We start from the raw sequence: 14,871 nt of genomic DNA, 5'->3' as shown, positions 1-14,871 counted from the left end.
ACAGCAACGTAATGACATCATATAAATAAAGCCACCTGGCGAAAAACTTGACCAAAAAAAAAAAAATGTATGGAACTTTTATAAGGAAACAGTCAAGCAACCAAAACAACATTAAAGTTATAATAGATACATTTATTTAAACATGATTCCCAATTTTTTATATTCACGATTTTATAGCATTTGTACACCCTCTAATTAGCAATTCATAAAAAAATGTATTCAATTTGAAGCAGATTTTTTATGTGACAGCATTAATTAAGTTTCTTAAAGGTCAAGATCAAGTTCTCTGCATCTATAATATTTATATTATTATTGTTTCTATTTAAAATTATTATTGCCCCTGGTCTAGTAAGGAACTCTTGTTATAAAGGTATCAGTGATTAGGACAAATTTTAAGTATCGACGCCGCTTAAAAATATGCTATCTAATCCTGTTAACATGAAATAAGCTGCTTTCGAGCAGGTTTAAGTTTACGGACCTGTTGCTATGACGGCAAGTCCAGAATGAGCGTCGAAGAACCAAACAATCGAAGATCATGCCAAATCGTCAACAATCAAATCCAGCTAAATGAGTTAGCGACATCCGAAGAACGGACCCCAGATGTTATTAGAATTAGAAAACATTAACTCGCAATTCTGAGGGGGAAAAGTCAGAATTACAAAATGCTAAAGGTGCACCAAGGGGGTAATCCAGCCCCCGGAAAGCGTACCTTCCATAGGGGCAGCCATTGCTAACCAGGCCATCACCTGCTGTTAGCATCCCATTGACTCCCATTCATTTTGCTGTCACTTTGACAGCGAATAACTTTACATCTGGGGCGTTTAAAGACTCCATTGGTCCATTGTTTATTTCTAAACAAACACGACAATGTATAAAAGGCTCCATTGCCTTGCAGCTTACACTATTAAGTGAGTGCTTCTACTTGACTTTTTCTCTGTGAAGTCTATGGGGTCGCTGTGTCCATTTCTTTTACTGTCTATGAGGTGCACAGGTGATCTGGGAAATGCTAACTTTAGCCTGCTAGCATTGAAAGCATACAATCCCACCCTCCCTGCAAATCGCCGTCCAAAGCCACACCTCTAAAAGGAAGTTTGTTAGAGTGCGGTTGTCTCGCTCATAAATAACCAAACTATCTGTAAACGTGACTGTATTAAGCACTCAAAAACAAGAATGACAGCCGTATTCTGCTGCTGTGAGCGCATAGCCTCCAATACAGAAATATGGCAAACGTGCAAAGCAATCGATCAGCGCTGACAACAGACTACCACTGAGCAAAGACTGTTGAAGTCTCGGTGTGATGTGCTTCACGGCCCCTCTCCTCCCACTCTAATTGTGTTCGTATCTCCGTGTCCTGTCCACAGGGAGCGCTTGCCTCAGCTCAAGTTCATACGGATGGTGCCCCATAAATTTCAGCAGCTTTTTCTCCTGTAGGGTGTCAACAACATTGATGTACTTATCGAGCTGTTGGTTGAGATGGAGTTGAAGGCGGGAGAGGGTTTAACCACCGTCTCATTACCATGGTGAGCATGCAATCCGACATGTCTGCTTCATCATCCTTGATCTCCTGTGTGAATTGTTCATCTGAGACAGGGATGCCAGGAATGACCCCGCTATGTTCAGGGGCCCGATTCTTTGGCCGCAAAAGCAATGAGAGAAATGAAAGACACTTCCATCTCCTTCTGTGACACTATCGCATACCTTAAGCCCTGTTTAATTATGATGGAGACGGAGCCTGGGTGCTTTGAGTGCGACATCAGAGGAGATGAAATTAGTCATTCTAACTTTAGTCTTGGTAGGGTCCCATGCAGTAAGGGCCTTTCAGGAACATTTCTGGTTATGATTTGGCACTTTGGTCGTTTCTGGATTACTACAGTCCATTCACTGACCGCTGACACAAAATTAGTGAAAATCATAAGCTTCATTCAGATTGCAACAAAGTTTCCAGGAGTCGGTGCGCAAGGTTTTTATCACTTTGCCAACTAAATTTACAAGCTACTGAGTTGCTATTATGATCTCTTGTCTAATCGTTGTCTAAATTGCCAAAGTTTGCCATGTTAGTGGCATCAAATCATTGAAAGACATTTTGTTTGAGGCAAGTCTACTCGACAAAAAAATAACCCTTATTCAGGATACTGTATTTTAAAGCAAATTTTCCAAATAAGCTTTACAAATCTTTCTTTGTTTAGGGTTTAAACCAAAAACCAAAAAAAAAAAAACATACATTTACACCGATCAGGCATAACATTATGACCATTATTCCTAATACTCCTAATTTTGTGTTGGTCCCCCCTTTGTTGCTAAAACAGCCCTGACCCATCGAGGCATGGACTCCACTAGACCCCTGAAGGTGTGCTGTGGTATCTGGCACCAAGATGTTAATTGCAGATCCTTTAAGTCCTGAAAGTTGCACGGTGGGGCCTCCATGGATCAGACTTGTTTGTTCAGCACATCCCACAGATGCTCGATTAGATTGAGATCTGGGGAATTTGGAGGCCAAGTCAACACCTCAAACTCGTTGTGCTCCTCAAACCATTCCTGAACCATTTTTGCTTTGTGGCAGGGCGCATTATCCTGCTGAAAGTGGCCACAGCCACCAGGGAATACTGTTTCCATGAAAGGGTGTACATAGTCTGCAACAATGCTTAGGCAAGTGGTACGTGACCATCCACATGGATGGCAGGACCCAAGGTTTCCCAGCAGAACATTGCACAAAGCATCACTGCCTCCGCCGGCTTGCCTTCTTCCCATAGTGCATCCATGGTGCCATGTGATCCCCAGGTAAGCGACACACATACACACCCGGCCATCCACATGATGTAAAAGGAAATGTGATTCATCAGACCAGGCCACCTACTTCCATTGCTCCATGGTCCAGTTCTTATGCTCATGTGCCAGCATGGGCACACTGACTATGCAGCCTCATACGCAACAAACTACAATGCACTGTATATTCTGACACCTTTCTATAGGAACCAGCATTAACTTCTTGAGCAATTTGAGTTACAGTAGCTCGTCAGCCTTCGCTCCCCACATGCATCAATGAGCCTTGACCCTGTCACCGGTTTACCACTGTTTACCACTGTTCCTTCCTTGGACCACTTTTGATAGATACTGACCACTGCAACACCCCACAAGAGCTGCAGTTTTGGAGATGCTCTGATCCAGTCGTCTAGCCATCACAATTTGGCCCTTGTCAAACTCGCTCAAATCCTTACACTTGCCCATTTTTCCTGCTTCTAACACATCAACTTTGAGGACACAATTTTCACTTGTTGCCTAATATATCCCACCCACCAACAGGTGCCGTAATGAAGAGATAATTGTGTTATGCACTTCACCTGTCATGATGTTATGCCTGATCGGTGTATATTTATTTTACAATATAAAAAAAGTATAAAGACTTTTGTCTTTATAAACTTGTGCATATGCAAAAACGTGTCAGTATATTTCAGAATGTACTGTATATTGTATGATGCAGAAAGCTCTCTCTGATTATGCCATGTTAGCCAATTGACAAAATAGTGTCTGAGGCATGTAAAAACATGGTTTGTGGTAAATCAAGAAAACAAACAATAAAACATAGATAGATGAATTAAATATTCAAATAATAATACTAACCGTTTTCCGCGTCTTTGGTGTTTCCATGGTTTCTAAAGAAATCAAAGGTAGCGCGGATATGACGTCATTGACGGTCCATAACTGATTAAAATATAATCAAGTACACAGGTCAACAAAATATATAACATTGTTCTAGTGAGAGATTATTGAAATGAGAAATATTGACTTTGCAACTACCTGAAAAAAAAAAAGATTTAAGTTTTTTGTATTTTAAATGGCTCATAAAAGCAAACCAAATTACAATTTTATATTTCCCATGTCATTTAGATAGTCTGTATTGAGCAGAATAAGCTGCAGTGTCAACCAAACTATATGCCATATGTACGAAACATTAGCGGTCTCACGAATGTGATTCTTATTCATATAGCCTGGCCAAAAGTGAGGTTTTTGATATGACTGGCTTGCTAACAAATGATACATGTGTTCCTGCCACTCTTTATCCATTTGAAAAGCATGCTTAGCAGTGAGATAAGAGGAGTTGGAATGCCTGTTTGGGAACGTTGAATTGTTTGTAGGTGACAAAAAAGGTCAGGTGATTTAATCTATCTGAAACACTGTCACAGCATTCTGATCAATACGCTCCCATGCTAATGTCAGCGTGAGGAGACAGTCCTCACTACAAGTAGCAGGTGGATAACAAAAGCCTGACTGGAATTAAAATGACTTTTGTGCTGTTGTCCGTTACCTTCGCAGGTCAAACTCAATACAGAGCCCTTCTAAAGAGGCATTCAGACATCCTGCTGTCCACTTTAATGTATCTGATAGCCTCTTGGCTTCTTGAGGAAAAGGGCACCTGTTCGCCAGAAATGCCGTTCTTCCAATGAAAAGTTCATTGTGGCTTTCACGTACAATTATAAAGGGTTAGGAGACACAAAAACACAGGCTTAGTGAAAAATGAACCGGTTCATTTGTTCTTCTACGCATTGTAGACAAATGACACTGAAGTTCAACACGTATAAGGTCCTATTTTGGTAATGGTAGACGTAGTTTTATTTTTAACTCCGCTAGTTTAACAAGGGATAAATTGATGGCTTCCCCATTCAAAGTGTCTCATTACAAATGCTCTCACAGTAAATTCAATCCTCTTGAGAGAAAAGAAAATGCCTGTTTACCCTGGTTATCCCTTTAATAAAGTCTAAGCTTTTGACTGACACCTAAAGCTAATCTTGTAGACCTTGAGTAAACTGCAATACACGATAAACGGAAAACCAGTTCCACTGTTTCAACGGTTCCAATGAGTGAAAATAATCATAAAATGAGGGTTGTCGATCAAATAAAGATTTTAATCAAATTAATTACACGATATGGTGATTCATTAATTCAATTAACCACATGCTGCCACTGGTTTGGTGAGGTGAGTCTTGATTAAATGTGAAACATGCTATTTATTGTATTAAATCAAGTTCATTTGACAGCTCTAAATAAAATGCATCAAAAATATGACTCTTGAGATGCAAATTGTCATTTTAGATATGTGGACAGATGGATGGGTTTTTGTTTATGCTCATTTTGTTTTCTTCAACATATCACCCATGAGGTTCAGTTACTGTCAGTAGAGCTTGGCATGTGTAAACAGATATGGTCTTCTCATACAATATTAACATTTTAGAATGAACTCTTTTTCTGCTGTTTAACGAAGGGTGAATTGTCTATCAAAGGCCAAATAGGTTTATGTGATGACATTGTCATTGAAAAGAATCATATTTCGGGCCTATGCTTAGTCACTTTATGCATCTTAATTGAATTTAATAAAGCAATCCATTAACTGCTATGTTTATTTATTAATGTATTAAATTATACATCTTTATTTAATTCATGTTCTATATATACTGCACTACAAGCTGGACACACTGATGACAAAATGTTAAAACATTTGGATAAACTATTATTTTAAAATCAGTTTAACTATTGTCATCATCTGATTGCATAATAGAGTGAATGGCAGATTTGTTAAATTAACATGGGTCTTAGCTTTATGGCATCAGAACACTAGACTTTCTGTGGTGGATACTGGGAGAATGCCAGAGCCGTTACACAGCTGTCTGTCTGAGAGAGGAGAGAAGTCTATGCTTCTGCCTGACACAAACACAACAGCGCAGCATTGCATTCAGGCCCAGGAGATTGACTGATTCATAACTAATGAATATTTTCCAAGCCTGCTCAGGTTGCACATTACTTCAGGAGCCCCTGAACCAGTTCTGGTTTGCCCCGCATGAAATATACACACTTTTTTTGTTGACAATTTCTTCACTGATTGAAAGGAAAATATGCAGAATGGATTTAAATATTGTAAACTGTGTTAAGCTGAGCTAAGAGATCTACAATCTAATTAGCAGCTAAAAGGCTTATTGCAAAATCACAAAGGCTGACAATACTAAGCAAAGAAGTCTGCTCACAGCAAACGGTCTCTTGTCAAATGTGCATGTGGTGCAAAATGTCTGGTCAGTGAAATATTATATTAACTAACTGTCTAGGAATAATAAACTAGTCAGGACATCTGCCAATAACCTGACGTCTTCCAGAAGTTATCAGAGGCTGTGTTCGAAATGTCATACTATTATACTTCTCTTACTGTTTCTGCAGTTGCTATTTTGAGGCAGCTGAAAACGACTGCGCCATTGACCAACAAAAACCTGGTCTAAAGTCAATAGCGCAGTAGTTTTGTGTTATTTAAAGGGTGCGTTAGAAATATGCCCCTATATGCAGGTGCACAACGCGCGTTCACTCTGCTTGTTACACACACAGGGATGCGCAGCAGCACACAAACATTTTTGAATATTAAAAATAAAAGGATTCCTCTCTGGAGAAGCTTTCAGTCTTTCTGCTCGAATCCGCCATGGTGCAAGCACAACTAGCTTTTAAAGGGAATGGGAGATGGGACTCTGATTGGTTTAATGCATGTTACGCCCAAAACCCACCCATGATTTATTAAGAGATTAGGTACAACCCATTCGGACCATGTGCATGGCGCGTCAACCATTTTTTTCTGTTGTTGAACTAGCAAAAGTGGATTCGGACGCGTCCTAAGTACACCTGCACCATGCGCTTCAGACCATTAAATCGGCCCAAGAACACTGAAATCAGTGAAGCTGTGTTTGGAATGGCATACTACCATACAACTCCTACTCTATTACAATTTGCAATGTGTATACTATGAATAGTGTGTTTTTTTCTGTATGCATGGAATTTCCTACTACACTTGCTGAAATCTGATGTAAATGCATCTAAGGACACTGCATGGGATACTGTTTCCCCCAATGCAGCAACTGTGAACTGGAGGCGGGGAATAATTATAAATGTAACACTTTTGTAAGTACACATGTTACTGTAAAGTACAAACTAGTTGTGTTTCCTGGAAGTACACAAATTGTACTTCAGTCTCTACGGCACGTGTCAAATCAAGTCTTTGTTTTTTTTATGTATTTAAATAGCACTTTATACAATACAGATTTCATAGCAGCTTTACAGTGATAGACAGGAAAATAATGATTGATTTAGTGATACTAACAATTCAATGCATCAACAGAGCTCTAAAAAGACAAAGGTTTGAAATCTGAAAAATCTGAAACAGATTTCAGTTGTGTTGAACTGAATTCTGTTTATGTATATTTAAATCTGTTCAATAACTGAATTTCGTCAATTATGAAATTAGTTAAATTCGGCTAAAAACCATTGTTTTTTAATAGAACGTACAGTTGAACCCTGTGTAAATTAACGAGACACTTTAGTCCACTTTTTATTTAGACCATTACGCTCTTATCCAGAGTTAACCAGATTTACAGTTGCAAGAAAAAGTATGCAAACAGCTTGCAGAATCTGTGAAAATGTGAATAATTTTAACTAAATAAGAGAGATCATACACAATGCATATTATTTTTTATTTATTACTGTCCTGACTAAGACATTTTACATACAAAATGTTTACATATAGTCCACAAGACAAAAAAATTGCTGAATTAAATAAAATAAAATAACCCCGTTCAAAAATGAACTATTGATTCTTAATATTGTGTCGTTCCCTGGATGATCCAGGGCTGTTTTTTGTTTTATTTTTTGATGGTTGTTCATGAGTCCCTTGTTTGTCCTGAGCAGTTAAACTGCCCAATGTTCTTCAGAAAAATCCTCCAGGTCCTGCACATTCTTCAGTTTTCCAGCATCTTTTGCATATTTTAATCCTCTCTAGCAATGACTGTACGATTTTAAGATCCATCTTTTCACATTAAGGACAATTGAGGGACTCAAACACAACTATTAAAAAAGGTTGAAACATTCACTGATGCTCCAGAAGGAAACACGATGCATTAAGAGCCGGGGGTGAAAACCTATTGAATTTGAAAATCAAGGTAAATTGTACTTAATTTGTCTTCAGGGAAACATGCAAGTTTCCTCTGTTGCTTCTGAAGGGCAGTACTAAATTATTTTTTTTTATATTGAAACAAAATAAGAAACATTTGGACCTCTTCATCCAGTTCAAAGGTTTTCACCCCCAGCTCTTAATGCATCGTGTTTCCTTCTGGAGCTTCAGTGAATGTTTCAACCTTTTTTAGTAGTTGTAGTTTGAGTCCCTCAATCGTCCTCAGTGTGAAAAGATGGATCTCAAAATCCTACAGTCCCTGCTGGAGAGGGTTCAAATGTGCAAAATATGCTGGAAAACTGAAGAATGTGCAGGACCTAGAGGATTTTTTTGAAGAACATTGAGCAGTTTAACTGCTCAGGACAAACAAGGGACTCAACCATCACAAAAAAAACAACAAAAAAAACAGCCGTGGATCATCCAGGTGACAACACAGTATTGAGAATTACTGGTTCATAAACTTTTGAATGGGTCATTTGAATAAATTCCACTTATTTTTGTAAAAAGAAAAAAAAAGTAAAATATCTCATTCAGGACAGTACTAAATCAAAAATAACACATTTTGTATAATCCCTCTTATGTTGTTAAAAAAAATTCACATTTTCACAGATTCTGCAAGCGGTTCACACACTTTTTCTTACAACTGTACATATTGGTGTTATTTATATAAATCACTCTAACTGTCCTTATAGTGTTTGTGCTTTTTTTGTTGTTGCACGTGTTGGAATGTTTGCAGTTGTAACCCTATATGACTTGCCACCCTGGAGACATTTCTGCTCTGAACACATGCTTCACCAGGCATTGGTGTCAACTTCAACAAGAATATGATATTCCATAAGGTACACCAAGGACAAAAGCTCCACCGCCAAGATCAGTTCCCTCCATCAATAGGAGCAGTAAACGTATCGATGTAGATAAAGAACTCAGCAGCCCTGGCAAAGGCTTTTATGAGTGCAAACATCATAATACAGTCTCAAAACGGTCGCTCCGACAAGGACGACCGTGACTGATTTCCAACTTGAGAGATCCTTTTCAGTACCAGAAGTGTCACCTCTGTTTTGTCCAATTCATTTCTCATCTCAGCCATATTTGTGCGTGCTGCACTGCATCTTGTCTACTGACGGTAGAATAATGTTTGAAATGCGGGGATCATTTACGACTAATGCTCTGCAGCCTAATGTGCGTCTGCATTTTGCCCCAATGCATCATTTCTTCAAATGGAGCTCTTGATTGATAGCCGGCGCCATTCCAAACACCATCCCGTCTGTAATAATGCATCACCTGTTGCGATCTGGTTTGCAGTTTCTATTTGAAATTATTCTGTGATAATGAAGTGCAAATGCTCTTGGTTCTGGCACGAGATTGAACTGCCTCAATGTAACAACCTTTCTACAGGCAAATCATCTCCTTGGTCCCTCGTCTCGGAGTTAATAAATCTTGCTATGAAGAGAAAAGGCCGTCAACAGATTGTCTTTTGCCATTGCTGATGGATGAAATTTCACAGTGATCCCCAACTCCTCAATGTAACAAGTCAGTGTGTTTGATAAAACAAGAAATATCTGTGCTCCATAGATGATAACACAGGAAATCGTATTCATCACCCCAGGAACAGACGCACACTACATCTGTTTACCACCACATGGGTTGTTTTAATTTCTTTCAGCATAAACTTGTGTAGCCTGTAATGGAAACGTATACTGGTATATTTTACAGTCGCATTCTGTTGCTTTGGCTTCAGAGCCAGGCAAATCAAAACGACGCCTCAAATATTCGTAATGCGCGTGACAAGTAAACTGTATAAAGATGAAATTTGTGGTACAACAAACAAACATGGAAAATGACATTTCAGATTTCATTTCAATTTAATACAGAACAAATCTGCTGCCTCGCAGGCTATATGTGGAATAAAGACTCCATTAGAACAAAAGTACTGGATGATAACTTTCAAACTTGGCTCACTTAGATATGCGTAATGTGAAATCATTTGGCTTGGATCCTGCAGTTCCAAATGATTTAGGGTAAAAGTGTCATTACATCTTTAGAGATTAAATGTCTGTTCTCTCTGTTCTTTTACTGACAAGGTGAATATGTCTTTATGACAGATAAAGTGGATGCGTATATTTGTATATTTCCTCACACTTGCTAGTCCTCTCCTCTCTGTAGATGTCAGATGTTTCACGTACAAGGAAGTCTCATGAAGAGTCCCACTGGGAGAAGGCCATTGACAGGCTACCTAGAAGTAAGTACGCCAACTCAGAATAATTCTATGGAAGTGGATATAAATAAAAGTAAAATATTTTATTGGTGGCTGAAATCATTATTAAATGCGGAAAAATTAATAATAAACAAACAATAGGGTGAGGTATATGTTGAAAATTTGGAATCAGATTCTGCTGATGGGTCAGTGATTTGAGATTCACTTGTCCAGAACAATTAATGCAATCAAAAATACATTACAAACGCAATTCATGCCAGGTTTATGTTCTGTTTTCTTGTACTCTTAGTTTGCATCACCTAGTTTTTCTGTGGTCTGCTTTCCCGTTCTTCATTTGTTACAATGGTTACTCATTTAGTTGCACACCTTTTTCTAGTTTCCCCCCTAAGGCCCGGTTTCACAGACAGGGGTTAGATTAAGCCAGGAGTCAATTAGGGCATTTAAGTAGCTTTTATAAACGTGCCTTAGAAAAACCCCAACGGTAACACTTTACAATAAGGCTGTATTAGTTAACATTAGTTAATGCATTAGTTAACATGAACTAACCATGAACAACACTTCTGTTCAGCATTAGTTAATCTTTTTTTAACGTTAGTTCATAAAAATACAGCTGTTCATGGTTTGTTCATGTTAGTTCACAGTGCATTAAATAATGTTAGCAAGATTTTAATAATGCTTTAGTAAATGTTGAAATAAACATTAACAAAGATAAATAAATGCTTTATAATTGCAGTTCATTATTAGTTCACCCAAAAATGAAAATAATGTCATTTATTACTCACCCTCATGCCGTTCCACCATAAGACCTCCGTTCATCTTCGGAACACAAATTAAGTTATTTGTGTTGAAATCCGAAGGCTCAGTTAGGCCTTCATAGGCAGCAATGAAACACTCAATCAATATCCATTAATGTGCTAAAAACATATTTAAATCAGTCCATGTGAGTACAGTGGTTCAATATTAATATTATAAAGCGACGAGAATATTTTTCGTGCGCCAAAAAAAACAAAATAACTTGTATAGTGATAACTAATTTCAAAACACTGCTTCATGAAGCTTTGGAGTATCGAATCAGCGAGTCGAATCAGCGAGTCGATTCAGCGGTTCAAAGTCACGTGATTTCAGCAGTTTGGCGGTTTGACACGCGATCCAAATCATGATTCATTCGACTCGCTGATTCGATACTCCAAAGCTTCATGAAGCGGTGTTTTGAAATCGGTTATCACTGTAGCCTACAAGTCGTTATTTCGTTTTTTTGGCGCACGAAAAATATTCTCGTCGCTTTATATTATTAATATTGAACCACTGTACTCACATGGACTGATTTAAATATGCTTTTAGTTCGTCAATGGATTTTGAGAGTGAAATTGCTTTGCTCTCTATGGAGGCCTCACTGAGCCCTCGGATTTCAACAAAAATATCTTAATTTCTGTTCCGAAGATGAACGGAGGTCTTACGGATTTGGAACGACATGAGGGTAAGTAATAAATTACATTATTTTAATTTGTGGGTGAACTAACCCTTTAACTAATGTAGTTAACTAATGAACCTTATTGTAAAGTTGTATACATTACTGGTGTGCATCTTGAGGCAAAACAGTGGCATTGACATATTTTAAGATCATGCATTTTAGTCCAGGCTTAAGCACTGTCTGTGAAATAAAATAAAAATTCTTAAATATCAGATCATTTGACCTTTTTAGGACAAGGCAAGGTTAGTTCAAGTTGTAAAATATGAGGTGCAAATCCTCAATAATTTTTTGTTTTAATAGTTAAACAAATAAAAAGTAGCCTATATATTTTCACCTTGAAAAATATATTTTATAACTTAATCTTAAAGGGTCCCTATTATGTGTTTTTAGATATTACCTTTCATCATGCAGTGTGTAATATAGCTGTTTGTGAATGTAAATTCTGAACTGCCTAAACGAGTGGTCAGAAATTCCAGTCTCACTTCCATAACATTCATACATAACAATGTAACACATTTGCAAAATGCCAGCCTATGGTCTTCATTGGTCTTCATCTTCACCCGCTAACAACGTCTACTTTGACCTGCCCTCAAACTGTAGCTGGTTCGTGTTGTGTACAATCTTTGTAAATACTTCCAAAGGATGAGCATGTTATTACTCACATTTTCTGAGAATACTACTGCAAAGCTGCTGTGGGCCACTAAAACTACCTAAAACTGTCTATTCATGCAGATTGTCTCTTGTTCTTACTTTTAGTTATGAAAAAGGATGGATCAAGATTTTGTTTTACAAACTTTAATGTTATGTGATTCACGTTAATGCTTGACTAACGTTGTATGCCCTGTTATTGATACAGTTCCCACGTGCGCTGCAATACATTCTAAATATACACATCGGCTTGTTGATGCACACTTGTTAATGCTGATGTAGAGGAATTACTGCTGCAACATCGCATAATGTACGACAAACTGAGTAGAAACTTAACAGTGAGAAACGTCCTGCACAAGTCGTCCTTGCGATGGAGGTTCGGGTTGAATAACTAGTTCTTCCGAAGCTTTATCATCGGCCTTGTGCTCGGATTGATGTGGTAAAATTGATGCTATTGTTGCGGTCCTTACAGTGTGTACAATCGCTGAGCTTTAGGAAGCCTCCGGAGCGGAAGTTCAGTTATGGTAATGAGAGTTTAGTTTCTGATGCGCTGTAAGCGGTACACCAATCACAAAAGACCAGTCCGTCTGACCAGCCAGAGCAGAGTAGCTCATGGAAAGGCAAAGCTTAAAGAGACTGAATCTTCAAACAAGTCGTTTTACGACTTTGAGAAATGAGGTGACGTGCAATGGAAAAGAAAGTGTTTTTTGACCTATGTAAACCTCTAAAACAAAATTAGGAACCTTTAAAATAGCATAATAGGGCACTCATCTTTATCGTGGCACTTTTATTTGACATGAACCCAGAAATCTGTGGAGGTTTCAAGTCATCAGTTTAGCAGAGCCTCCCGCTGCCCCCATCCTCACCCCTCTCTGGGAGTTCAAAGTGTGCACCTCGACTGGAATGACAGGTTGCGTGATTGGTGTGTGTTTGAGGGAAAAGGTCACATAGCTTGACATCTATTCTTATTATCCAGCAGCGTAAATCGACTCCGGACCACATGTCAAGAAAACGTGGATTAGATCTGGCTAAGATAAGGGCTCTGTAAGAACTTGGTCTTCTCTAAAGCTACATCATAAAATTTGCCGTGTCTCTCTTTGCACAGAATCACAGATGCGTATCTCCTTAGTACAATTATGTGTCCGTTTAGCCTAAATCTAGCTCTCAGTCCGTGGAGATTTGTCCTCACTTAGCAGAGCTACAGCCTTGCTGATTCATAGGCAGCTCTAAAGGGATGCTGACACACAAGCTATTGAACACCTGCACTGCTCACTGAGTCAAGGTTTAGAAAATGCATTAAATCTTAAATACATCATTAAGGGTGGTGAGATGAATGAAAGGCCTCATTAATTATCTGCAACAACTTGCAGGGTCTGTAGATTTTGTTTTTACGGACAATGATTTATAATTTCTGCAGCGCACGTAAGATAGGCTATTATTTATTTGCGTGTAGTGCACTCTATGTAATTTCAAGTGTTCTGAGAGCTGTTGATGTGACAAGAAAGAGTGTCTTTGATCTCATGTTAATGTGTGAATTTCCTTTTTGGGCAGTCTAAATGAAACAGCTTCACATCTAGGCAGCAGGCTACTGGGGGTGTGTGTGTGTTAGTTTCCTGATGCTGACAACCTGTTTCCTGAAATATGACTTTCTACTGACACTCATGTGTTTCATTTTAGTAAACTGTTATTCATCCGTGATGATTCTCGGGCTGAGTAAAATGTGCAGAATGTTCAGAAGTCCATGCAGAGTATGGGGAGATGTGATTAATGAATTACTCATTGGCACCAAACAGAGAGCACTTATGTCTAAAGCAAATGATCAAAGCACGTTATGTAGGCTACACCTGATGAGAAGTAGGCTATGGGGGATGCTTGGCTCATACAACATGAATATAGCAAGAAAGAGAGTAGGCTAGGTTCTCTTGTGAGGAGGCTGCTTTGTTGCTTGGATAATCGCTGGGAATTCAATTAAACAATACACGAACTGAAATAGCCTATATACATGACGTTCGGTTGCGTCGTCGAACGTGCCGGTGGAACGCTGTTCCTGCATTATTCACCGACGCCGCAAAACGGCTACAAAAGATTCAAAGCGAAAAAAAAAACAGCGCAACAGTGTAGTTTGTTTCCCGAACGAACGACTATGAGTCGGTTCTTTTGTGAATCAAAAGCACAGCGCGCTATTTCGCGAGCGAATGACACTTGAGCCGGTTCTTCTTAATGAATAAAAAACCTACATCACTGCCAGTGTTGTCCATTTCCCCACTCTTTGGAGCCAGTTATTTTAAGTGAATCTACCGAACGCAGTGAAGAGTGGAGCCCATTTCCAGAACAAGAGACTCTTACGAGTCAGATCCATTTATCGAATCAAAAGGTGTCAGAATCAATCGGAGCGGTCTCGCAATTTACTTAATAAAGCGCAAGTTTTGTTCATCTCGTCATGTCAGACTCAAAATGGTCCACATATGTTAAGCCTACTGCTGTATAGGCAGGGTTCGCGCGACTTAAAACAGTGTTGGGTTTGCTTTAGTCGGAGAATGTGGGTGAATACTCGTAAAGTGGGAC

This window comes from Gobio gobio (assembly GCF_949357685.1).
Source record: "Gobio gobio genome assembly, chromosome: 8".
Taxonomy (NCBI): domain Eukaryota; kingdom Metazoa; phylum Chordata; class Actinopteri; order Cypriniformes; family Gobionidae; genus Gobio; species Gobio gobio.
This window is presented reverse-complemented; position numbering follows the sequence as displayed.